Here is a 12,938-nt window from a genome sequence, read left to right as displayed (position 1 = left end):
CAAAACTTTATGAGTTTTTCTACGTATCTGTAGTGTGTCATGACCATATGTCAATGAATGGAGCTACAGTGAATTTATGAAATCGCTTCAATCATTTGTAATAACCCTGTATCATAATTCTTAAGGATGGACATTAAATATGCCAACATTGAGAAAGATCGAGGCTTTTGTAATGTGGGTTTACTGTAGAATGCTTAAAATACCATGGAAAGCAAGAATAGTTAACACTGAAGTATTGCTGTCACCCCTCCTTCCACAATAACTTCCATGTGTTCAGATTACACCAGTCATTAACCCTCACCAACCTTTTCCTGCAAAACCATGTAAATCAGGCCCAAACCCTGACACATGTTCTCCCCATCCATAAACATCTCCTGTTGCGCAACCCCTAATTCCTGTATCCCACCACTTCTCGCTCTCCAGGAACTACAGCAGCATGCACTACACCATCTCAAAAAAGGCTCCAAACTGTTCACCTTGAACTCCCATCTGGGATTACCACTATCTACCATTTCTACAACAACGCCCAAACCTGCCCCTTCCCATCTCCTCTTAGTTGAAAAACCCTGCCTTGCAGATCTACTATATTTACTATACCATCAAAAAATCCTTCCCAGCACCATACAGAGTCCAGAACCTGTACAGGTCCAAAATACAGTAATGAATATTTCCTCCAAAAGCCTTAGCCCCACAGAAGTATCAGTCCTTTCCAAAAGCCTCATCTTTTGCCCCATTCTCAAATTCAATCATGCTGGACTTGTTAAAGACCATCTCTCCTTCTCCTGGTCCCTGTAGTGGAAATACTTTTCTCAACCAACCTTACTAATCAGACTCAATCCAAAACCAGTGGTGAACCCTGCTTGTCTCAGTTCACACCTGCATCCAACTCTTGTCCACACCCATTGCCTCCATTATCACCCCCTAAAACTTTCCAGGATTTCTTAAACTCGAAACTTTTCCCCACCATCTTTCCCCAAATCCCTCCACATGAAAGCTAACATTAGATCCACAGGAAGAACTGCAATCCACCATCTGAAAACTGATCTCAACCTTATAATCCTACCAGCAGACCAAGGCTCCACCTTTGTACCACAAGGATTATCTGATGGAAGGATCCACCAGCTGTCAGATTCATCCACCTATGAAACCTGCCACAGTGATCCCATTCCAGAAATCCAACAGGATCTCCATCCCTCCTCAAATCCTTTGGCCCATCACAGAACCTCTCCATGGTATATATATCTCTCTCTTCACCCATATCACTCCCTGCATTCCTACTTTTATATTTGCTTCCCAATGTCCATAAACCCAACTACTCAGGACACCCCTTGTAGCCAGTTACTGTGCTCCCAATCAGAGAATCTCTGCTCTCATAGACCAACACCTTCAGCCTATTACCCACAACATACCCTCCTACATAAAAGATAACAACCATTTCCTCCACTGACTCTCCACAGTTCTTGTTCCTTTACCACGTGCAATCCTGCTTGTCACTACTGATGCTACCTCCCTTTACACTAACATCCCTAACGCACATGTCCTTGCCACTATTGAACACCACCTTTTCCAATGCCCAGTGTCCTTCCTGGTCACCATGACCAACAATACCCTCACCCACAGTTACTTCACCTTTGAATGCATTACCTACAAAAAAAATCCACAGTACAGCAATGGGCACCCACATTACACCATTCTATTCCAACCTAGTCATAGGCCATCTAGATGAACCCTTCCTAACCACCAGAATCCCAATCCCCTGACCTAGTTCAGATTCAGTGAAAACATCTTCATGATATGGATCAAAAATGGGGACACCCTATCCACATTCCTCCAGAACCTCAACACCTTCTCTCCCATTTGATTCACCTGGTTCTCCTCAACCCAACAAGCCACCTTCCTTGATGTTGACCTCCATCTCAAAGATGACTATATCAGTACCTCTGTCCATATCAAAGCTACCAACCACCAGCAATACCTCCACTTCGACAGCTGCCACCCATTCCAATCCAAAAAGTTCCTTTGATGCAGGCTAGCCACCTGTGGCTGTCACACCTGTGGCTGTCACACCTGTGGCAATGAGCAGTCCCTCTCAAAAAATACCAAGTGTCTCAGTGAGGTCTTCATAGACTGAAGTTACCCTCTCAATCTTGTACAAAAACAGATTTCCCATGCCTTATCTCTCCTGTCACCCACCACCTTCCACAGTCCTACATTCTGGCTACAGTGGACCATTCCCCTCATGACTGAATACCACCCAGGACTGGGGCAACTGAACTACATTCTCCACCAGGGTTTCGACTACCTCTTGTCATGACCCGAAATGAAAATGTGCAACCCATATCCTTCTCAACTCTCAAACAGTGGTATTTTGACACCCACCAAACCTACAAAATATCCTCATCTATCTCTACTCTACCCCTGCTCCCAACCCCTTGACTCATACTCCTGTAATAGACCAGGATGTAAGCACTGTCCCATACATCCTCCCACTATCACCACATACTCCAGTCCAGTTGCAAGCATCACCTATCCCACCAAAGGTGGGGCTATCTGTAGCAATCATGTGATCCCAAGCTAAGCCACAACCACTGCGCTGCATTATACATGGACAGGAAAACCAACAACCTGTCTGTTCACATGGATGGGCACCAACAAACTATGGCCAAGAAACAGCTGGACTATCCAGTTGCTGAGCGCACTGCCACCACAATGTTCTTCACCTCAATGACTGCTTCACAGCCTGTGCCATCTGCATCCTTCCTACCAACACCAGCTTTTCTGAACTGCGCAGGTGGGAACTCTCTACATCTACATCTACATGACTACTCTGCAATTCACATTTAAGTGCTTGGCAGAGGGTTCATTGAACCACAATCATACTATCTCTCTACCGTTCCACTCCCGAACAGCGCGTGGGAAAAACGAACACCTAAACCTTTCTGTTCGAGCTCTGATTTCACTATTTTATTTTGATGATCATTCCTAACTATGTAGGTTGGGCTCAAGAAAATATTTTCGCATTCGGAAGAGAAAGTTGGTGACTGAAATTTCGTAAATAGATCTCGCCGCGACGAAAAACGTCTTTGCTTTAATGACTCCTATCCCAACTCGCGTATCATATCTGACACACTCTCTCCCCTATTACGTGATAATACAAAACGAGCTGCCCTTTTTTGCACCCTTTCGATGTCCTCCGTCAGTCCCACCTGGTAAGGATCCCACACCGCGCAGCAATATTCTAACAGAGGACGAACGAGTGTAGTGTAAGCTGTCTCTTTAGTGGACTTGTTGCATCTTCTAAGTGTCCTGCCAATGAAACACAACCTTTGGCTCGCCTTCCCCACAATATTATCTATGTGGTCTTTCCAATTGAAGTTGTTCGTAATTTTTACACCCAGGTACTTAGTTGAATTGACAGCCTTGAGAATTGTACTATTTATCGAGTAATCGAATTCCAACGGATTTCTTTTGGAACTCATGTGGATCACCTCACACTTTTCGTTATTTAGCGTCAATTGCCACCTGCCACACCATACAACAATGTTTTCTAAATCGCTTTGCAACTGATACTGGTCTTCGGATGACCTTACTAGACAGTAAATTACAGCATCATCTGCGAACAACCTAGGAGAACTGCTCAGATTGTCACCCATGTCATTTATATAGATCAGGAACAGCAGAGGTCCCAGGACGCTTCCCTGGGGAACACCTGATATCACTTCAGTTTTACTCGATGATTTGCCGTCTATTACTACGAACTGCGACCTTCCTGACAGGAAATCACGAATCCAGTCGCACAACTGAGACAATACCCCATAGGCCCGCAGCTTGATTAGAAGTCGCTTGTGAGGAACGGTGTCAAAAGCTTTCCGGAAATCTAGAAATACGGAATCAACTTGAGATCCCCTGTCGATAGCGGCCATTACTTCGTGTGAATAAAGAGCTAGCTGAGTTGCACAAGAACAATGTTTTCTGAAACCATGCTGATTACGTATCAATAGATCGTTCCCTTTGAGGTGATTCATAATGTTTGAATACAGTATATGCTCCAAACTCTACTGCAAACCGACGTCATTGATATAGGTCTGTAGTCTGATGGATTACTCCTAATACCATTCTTAAACACTGGCGCGACCTGTGCAATTTTCCAATCTGTAGGTACAGATCTATCGGTGAGCGAGCAGTTGTATATGATTGCTAAGTAGGGAGCTATTGTATCAGCGTAATCTGAAAGGAACGTAATCGGTATACAATCTGGAGCTGAAGACTTGCCCGTATCAAGCGATTTGAGTTGTTTCGCAACCCCTAAGGTATCTACTTCTAAGAAACTCATGCTAGCAGCTGTTCGTGTTTCAAATTCTGGAATATTCCATTCGTCTTCCCTGGTGAAGGAATTTCGGAAAACTGTGTTCAATAACTCCGCTTTAGCAGCACAGTCGTCGGTAACAGTACCATCGGCACTGCACAGCGAAAGTATTGACTGTGTCTTGCCACTTGTGTACTTTACATACGACCAGAATTTCTTCAGATTTTCTACCAAATTTCAAGACAATGTTTCGTTGTGGAAACTATTAAAGGCATCTTGCATTGAGGTCCGTGCCAAATTTCGCGTGTCTGTAAATTTTAGCCAATCTTCGGGATTTCGCGTTCTTCTGAACTTCGCATGCTTTTTCCGTTGCCTCTGTAACAGTGTTAGGACCTGTTTTGTGTACCACGGGGGATCAGTTCCATCTCTTACCAATTTATGAGGTATGAATCTTTCAATTGCTGTTGCTACTATATCTTTGAATTTGAGCCACATCTCGTCTACATTTGCATATTCAGTTCGGAAGGAATGGAGATTGTCCCTTAGGAAGGCTTCTAGTGACACTTTATCCGCTTTTTTAAATAAAATTATTTTGCGTTTGTTTCTGGTGGATTTGGAAGAAACGGTATTGAGCCTAGCTACAACGACCTTGTGATCACTAATCCCTGTATCAGTCATGATGCTCTCTATCAGCTCTGGATTGTTTGTGGCTAAAAGGTCAAGTGTGTTTTCGCAACCATTAACAATTCGCGTGGGTTCGTGGACTAACTGCTCGAAATAATTTTCGGAGAAAGCATTTAGGACAATCTCAGAAGATGTTTTCTGCCTACCACCGGTTTTAAACAAGTATTTTTGCCAACATATCGAGGGAAGGTTGAAGTCCCCACCAACTAAAACCGTATGAGTAGGGTATTTATTTGTTACGAGACTCAAATTTTCTCTGAACTGTTCAGCAACTATATCATCGGAGTCTGGGGGTCGGTAGAAGGAGCCAATTATTAACTTAGTTCGGTTGTTAAGTATAACCTCCACCCATACCAATTCGCACGGAGTATCTACTTCGACTTCACTACAAGATAAACCACTACTGACAGACACAAACACTCCACCACCAATTCTGCCTAATCTATCTTTCCTGAACACCGTCTGAGACTTCGTAAAAATTTCTGATGAACTTATTTCAGGCTTTAGCCAGCTTTCTGTACCTATAACAATTTCAGCTTCTGTGCTTTCTATTAGCGCTTGAAGCTCAGGGACTTTCCCAGCACAACTACAACAATTTACAACTACAATTCCGACTGTTCCTCGATCCAAGCATGTCCTGTATTTGCCATGCACCCTTTGAGATTGCAGCCCATCCCATACTTTCCCGAGGCCTTCTAACCTAAAAAACCGCCCAGTCCACGACACACAGCCTCCTCTACCCGTGTAGCCGCCAGCTGAGTGTAGTGAACTCCTGACCTATTCAGCGGAACCCGAAACCCCACCACCCTATGGCACAAGTCAAGGAATCTGCAGCCAACACGGTCGCAAAACCGTCTGAGCCTCTGATTCAGACCCTCCACCCGGCTCTGCACCAAAGGTCCGCACTCGGTTCTGTCAACGATGCTGCAAATGGTGAGCTCTGCCTTCATCTCGTAAGCAAGACCGGCAGCCTTCACCAAATCAGATAGCCGCTGGAATCCAGAGAGAATTTCCTCAGATCCAAAGTGACACACGTCATTAGTGCCGACATGTGCCACCACCTGCAGCTGGCTGCACCCTGTGTTCTTCATGGCATCCGGAAGGACCCTTTCCACATCAGGAATGACTCCACCTGGAATGCACATGGAGTGCACACTGGATTTCTTCCCCTCCTTAGCTGCCATATCCCTAAGGGGCCCCATTACGCGCCTAACATTGGAGCTCCCAACTACCAATAAGCCCACCCTCTGTGATTGCCCGGACCTTGAAGGCTGAGAATCATCCTCTGAAACAGGGCAGGCAGCTGCATCTGGCTCAGCCAGAGACAGTGCCTGAAACCTGTTTGTCAGACGCACCAGGGAGGCTTTCTGATCAGCCTCCAGGGACGTCTTTCGCTGCCTGCCACACCTTGGAACGACCTCCCAATGAACCACAGGCAAGGGCTCAGCCCCACTGCGGGCAGCAACCGGGGCAACCACAGCGGCAGACCGATCTGGGGACAGACGGGACGAGGTTGACATCCCCGTGATACCCAAGTCCGACTCCCCACAGTGGTGCCCATTGGCAACAGCCTCAAGCTGCGCGACCAAAGTCAGCACCGCTTGCAGCTGTGAGTGAAGGGATGCCAACTCAGCCCTCATCTGAACACAGCAATCACAGTCCCTGTCCATTCTAATCAATGTTGAACAACAGTTACTGAAACACGAGTCTGTGCCTAGATAACGCAAGGGAAACACGCAAAGAATGTATTAACTAACCTGTACAAATGCCTAACGACTGCGCTACAATCTGCCTGAATTTACAATTACAGTAACTAAAACTCGAAATTACACCTCCTATATGGAACTCACACGCAATTTAAGTAAGAATCTACGAAGTAAACACTAAATATATCCTACATTCCTGTAACCCCCTTGGCTTCAACCTTCATTAGTCCCTTCACTCACCTATTCCCTTCCCTGTTCCCATTCCAGTGCTACACAGCCCTCTATTCCACCAATGCACCAGTCTTTTTGCTTCTCTCCTTTGCCACTCCCCCCCTCCATCCGTCACACCTCGCAACTGCACCTAGCTTCCCTATACTATCCCCACACTATTCCTGTATGCTCCCACAAGCAGCACATTACTGTCGCTTACCAGTACCCTGTCGTCCTTCCTCCTCCCTGCCCCAGCCTCCTCCTTAGATCCACCACTGAGACTGCTTCTCCCATCATGCAATGCTGCTCGCAGTCTGACATCAGCAGCCAGAGACAATGTGTGTGTGTGTGTGTGTGTGGCAATCTATCCTTTTCATCATATTGTCATTATTCTATTCTGGATTTTCCACTATTTAAAAGAAGAAAAGCTAATAAATATGGCATATCTTATGGAATGCCATATATGTTCATCTACAGTTTACAATAGAAGGGAAGATCAAGGATAAATGAAGAAAAGGGCGAAGAAGAATATCTTTGTTAGAAAACATAAAGCAGTGGACAAAACTATACAGTGCACACTAATGGCTATATACTGCAGTTCGTAGAATAAAGATGCATTGTGTGGTCACCAAACTCCATTAAGGATAACAGGCACTTCTAAAAAACTGTGTCAACATTATGAATATGTCTATCCATGAAATGAGATCTCCTCTCACTGATATTCTTCCTACAACACCCACTTTAACTTTCAGTCACCATTCTAACTGCTGTAACTTGCACAGACCACAATCTTCATGCACAATAGTTCCTGTGGTAAAATCTGTCCCATCCACTAAAACCTACTCCACTGATACACCTGGCAACATCTAAGGCAGAAAAACATGTGAACACACTTGTTGTTTATCAACTAATATGTATTCACTGCACAACTTTTTACATATGAGTGAAGACCGACTGAGCACATGAACAGATACACAACTGTTCATCTTTTGGACATCCAGTACCCAGTTGCTCAGCATGCTTACAGCAGTACAAGATCTGCTCGCTTTCTACATCATAAGGATCAGTTGGAGTCTTCCAGCCTGTACTAGTTTGCTTTAAGTCCAGAGATGGCAACTTAATCCCTAAAATATCATCATATCTTGGTACCCACATAGCTTTAACCTCTATTAACAAGCAAAGGAAGAATTTCATTTTTTCAATTACTTTTTTTATTCTCTCCCCCCCCTCTTTGCCCCTCCACAACCAGCTCCTTACTGAATTATTCAACCACTTTGAATTTTTCTGATCATCTTTAATCCATTGTTGCTTCTTACTGTCCATTCTGCCATCTCTGTACTAAGCTATACTTTGGTTACCTTTGCCCTCCTACTCTTTTTCTGCTGCTCCTGTGAGTCCCTCTCAACTAAGAAAAGGTAAGTGGTGACCAGCCATGAGATAATCAGAACAATGTGATATTTGATAATGCAAATAAACAAATTTAGAAATGCAGAAACACTTGGACAGTAAAATATTGTACTAAAGAAAAAAAACAAAAAATATTTCTGGGCCAGATATGACATAATTTCACTCATCATGCTCATTGAGTATAATGAGCTACCAGCCCTGTCATTGATCAAAAAGGACACTGGAAGAGACAGGAAATTAGTTCTACTTTTCATCTTCCAGTTTTCTCTAAATTAATGTAAATACAAATTAAATAGAAAAAGTTTTTGCAAATAATGTTCTTTAAAAATCCATATAGTTTCCAGAAAGACAAAAAGCACTACAAATTCCCACTGTGAATTTACAGTGAATATGCTTTGTCATCAGGTAAGAAGACACCACTGTAAGTAAATTACCTACCATTAAATAGCAATTCTCAGTCTTATCCACATTAATTGATAATATCTGTGCAACTGTTAGTCAAATATAAACACTGAACTCATATTTAATACTTACCTTATAAGAAATACTGCAGAAGCAGGAAAAATGTTACTACTCGTTGTTGTGGTCTTCAGTCCAAAGATATGTTTGCTGCAGCTCTTAACATTAGTTTATCCTGTGCAAGACCCTTCATCTCTGCACAGTTGCTACAATCTACATCTGAATCTGCTTATTATAGTAAAGTCCTGGTCTCTCCTAGAGTCACCCCCTCTCCCCCCAATCCATTACCAAATTGACAATTCCTTGATGCCTCAGGAAGTGTTTTATCATCAGATTCCTTCTTTTAGTATAGTTGAACCATGAATTCCCCCCCCCCCCCCCCCTCCACCTCCAAGTTATGTTCAGTATCTGTTCATTACTTATCCTATCAACCCATCTAACCTTTAATAGTGTCCAAATAAAAAAAAAACGGGATGCACACTACTGTATATAAAGTTCCCTGTATACCTCCAGAAAAAGACACAGGATCTATCAACCAGATGTGCTGATTCAAGCACTGACAATAACAAGCAGTTTACTGTGTAGAAGATGAATATGTACCCAACTAGTCCAGAAAGTTTTGAGACTGCACTGATTAGAGAAATAATAATACAAAATATTAAAAACAAGGGAAAATGCTTCAGGTGTTCTACATAGCTCCCTCTCCCATCTCCATCCCACTTGAATACAACAAACAGGACATTCACACAACCATGTGAAGCTGCCAGCAAAGTCCTATTTTTGAGATGATGTTCATCCAACACATCACATTAGCTTGAATGTTAGTTATGTCGTCAATGTGTTGAGCCTTCATGTGAATTCCTACACTGTTGTTTTGGGGTAGGTTCATATAGATAACACCAAGTCTCATCACCCATGTTGATTTTTTCCAGAAAAGAATTGTCAGCATTTTGCATTTCAATCAAGTCATAGTAGGTGTCTGCATGTTATTCTTTTTGTTTGGTAGTCAAGGTGTGTGGGAGCAACTTTAAACACACACATTTCTCTTCTTAAAAAACTTTCTGAACAATGTCTTGAAGGTTTCATTTTGAGAGATTGTTCCACTGCAATTTGTAACACAAGAATTTTAAAACAAGGAAGAGCACATGTCCATTATTTAATGATGGCTGTCTACAAATGAGTGATCACATGAGCATCTGCTGTTTACAGTTGTTAGTTCAAGCTGGCACTGTAGTTACTACGTTGATGTCACTTAAAGGTCAGGAATAATAATCAGTTGTGGAATTTTAAGATGGACAGTGTATGTATTTGGAAGCCTCTTCAGGAGGTGGAGAGTTGGTTCTTCTCTTGAAAAATATTTGAAGCTCAGAAGCAATTCTGACACTACTTACAATATCCCACTAGGACATGTATAAGACTTCGTAACAAAGTCTTGGCCATTGGAACTAGGAATTTGTTCGAATCTGAAGAGCGAGATCGTTTTCATGTGCATTTGAAACACAAACGGAAATACTATCAAGTATTTTTGTCGTGTACTTCTGTGTTCATTGCACAATTGGTAAGTACTTGTGTAACTTATTGCCATGTCTGTGTTAAGAAAATTCTTTCACCAACAGGTTTTCAACTGGCTATCTTTGGATTACATGCAAGTGGCAATGATACATGTGATAAGTACATAACTTATCAACAATATAGTGAGGATGGGTACAGTTACATTTTAAGTGATATTCTGAAGGGAGTGGAAAAGTTCCATAACATTGACATTAAGCCTTTTAAGAAGTTGGAGGTAGTAAATGGCACATATGCTATGACTATAATACCAATAATGTCACGTATGGTAATCCAAAGTGCACTGGCTGGTGTTCATGTGAAATTACTCATGAAAACAGAGTATCCAGTGTCATATTTAGCTTTGACAGGTCCAAATACAGTTGATTCTAAGGGTTGAATTTTGTGGCTGCAAGGAGGATAGATGAACAAACCAATACCATTGTTTTATCATAGTTCTAGGAATCACTTCTGCAGTGTGATTCATGGTTTGGTTCTTCATCCTTTGATGGACATTTATGCTTTAGGGGGTGTGTTAATCAAGACAGGGATAGTTCACCTGTCATTCATCCACTTTGTCTGTCTTCTCCAACACATCCAGTTGTGGCACCTTCAGGTATGTGGCCTCAGAATTTTTTGTTACGAAAATTAAAGGAAGGTGACACTACTTCTCACATTGCTGTTACAGCCCCCCAAAACATCTTGTTCATCAATTGGCATTTGACCTACCAGACTGCTGACACTCCTGTTTCATTGAGGGTGTAAATTTTGTGGACCAAATTTAAATTTTTCCTTCCCATCTCATAAATTATCACATGAAACAGGCACATTAGTTTTATTTAAAACTCCGGCCTGTCCAAGGATGTTTGTGCCAGCATGGTCAAATTATGATTCTTATTACTGAGCCAGTCTTTTCGTACATTTTTTATTTCCTCCCAATTTTATTTGTGATCATAAACTCATAAGCAAGGCACTTCGATGAATATTTTGTCAATCTTTAACAACTTTCAACAGTTTCCCACCAAAAGTTCTACATCACTGGTAAATACTTTTAGATGTTTAATTTGTGGATAAAAGATCAATTTTGAGGTATTTCCGGTAATAAGAGATAAACCAAGTGTGCACAACAGGTTTGCAGTCTGCCACTCCCCACTTGATTTATATGTTTTAGCATTTTCCAGATCTACCCATTTTGTGTTGTCTGTGTGTGATTTCTATGTATTTTCTACAAGAAAGGAAGAGATATTTTAAGTAAATGGTTTTCAGCTTGAAAGTGCAAAGTTATCCATGTATAATTTATTTCATACTTGTATTAAATCAGTTTATTTCATCAGCAATTTGACGTCCAGTTAATCCCACCTTACTTTACGAATAATCTTCAAAATGGTGGGAAAATGGATCCTTGTATAGCTTGTATTTCACAAAGTTGTGTAAAGCAATTCAAACTCAAACAAAATTGTGTACTATGAATTATTAAAACTTTCAGTAAATTTGTTAGTTGAGAAAAAAAATCACTCTTACCTTACTCTTCACCTTTTTTAGTTACCATGTAGCTGTGAATTCAACTAACATACAGCTGCCATATTAGCTCAGACAGTACAGCCAACCTAATGAAATCAATCTGTAGTAGGAAAAAATAATTTTCCCTCTTGAATGTGTTTATTACTGTGATGGTCTAATTAACCCCAAGGTTCAGTTAATTTCAACCTCCCATACATGTTTTAGTTCAGTGGTCATTATACTTCCAAACTTCCCCCCCCCTCCCCCCCTCCTACCCTCAAGAGCCAATACTGACATTGTGGGGTAGCATCTTGAACCAGATAAGTACCAATCTTATCATTAATGGGTATCCTACACAAATTATTACGTTGCGAGTCCCCAATAGGCTAGCTGTAGTATGGGTGTGCGATAGGTCTGCTGCCGGTCCCAAAGTACTGATCGTCAAAAGCCGGCACCACTCGGCACACTGTTGTCGACTGTTCCGTTTCAGATTCTTGCAACACTCAGCAACATAAAAGTTGTGACACTGTAATTGCATGATGAAATTTCGATGAATTGTTTGTGTGAACATATTATTAACTGGTTAATAAAATTAAAATTAATTATACTTAAATGCATTATGCAGTGCAAGATGTGATCAAAATTGTTTACTAAATGTTTTGAATGTAATTTTTCTTCCACTCCTTGTGTTGTACTGCAACAGCCTTAATTTAATTTCATGTTCCCTACAACAAATATGTAGCACATTTAAGATGACTGTCTCTATAATGCACATTCACAAATCCATGTTACTTCCATTTGAAATTTATATCATAGCTGCCGATGGGTATGATGCACACACACCCACGAGTTGTCAGCCCTGGAAGACAAACAAGAGAACACTCCCCTTCCAAGTCCTGTCACCCTGCAATGACAAATCTACCTTTTGCCGCACCTGGCTTTGCCCTCAGAGGTGACTGGCCTACTTTTCGCACCTACTATAATTCCTCCAGAATATTTCTGATTCAACAAATGAGCCATAACCAACAGTTGCAAATAGTAAGTATTTATTCTTTACCGGTTATAGGTATGCATAAGTTATCCTTCTTCAGAAGTTATTAAACATTAACACCTATTAC

Source organism: Schistocerca nitens, chromosome 8 (genome assembly GCF_023898315.1).
Source record: "Schistocerca nitens isolate TAMUIC-IGC-003100 chromosome 8, iqSchNite1.1, whole genome shotgun sequence".
Lineage (NCBI taxonomy): Eukaryota > Metazoa > Arthropoda > Insecta > Orthoptera > Acrididae > Schistocerca > Schistocerca nitens.
The sequence above is the reverse complement of the archived record's forward strand: the minus strand, read 5'-3'. Positions refer to the sequence as shown.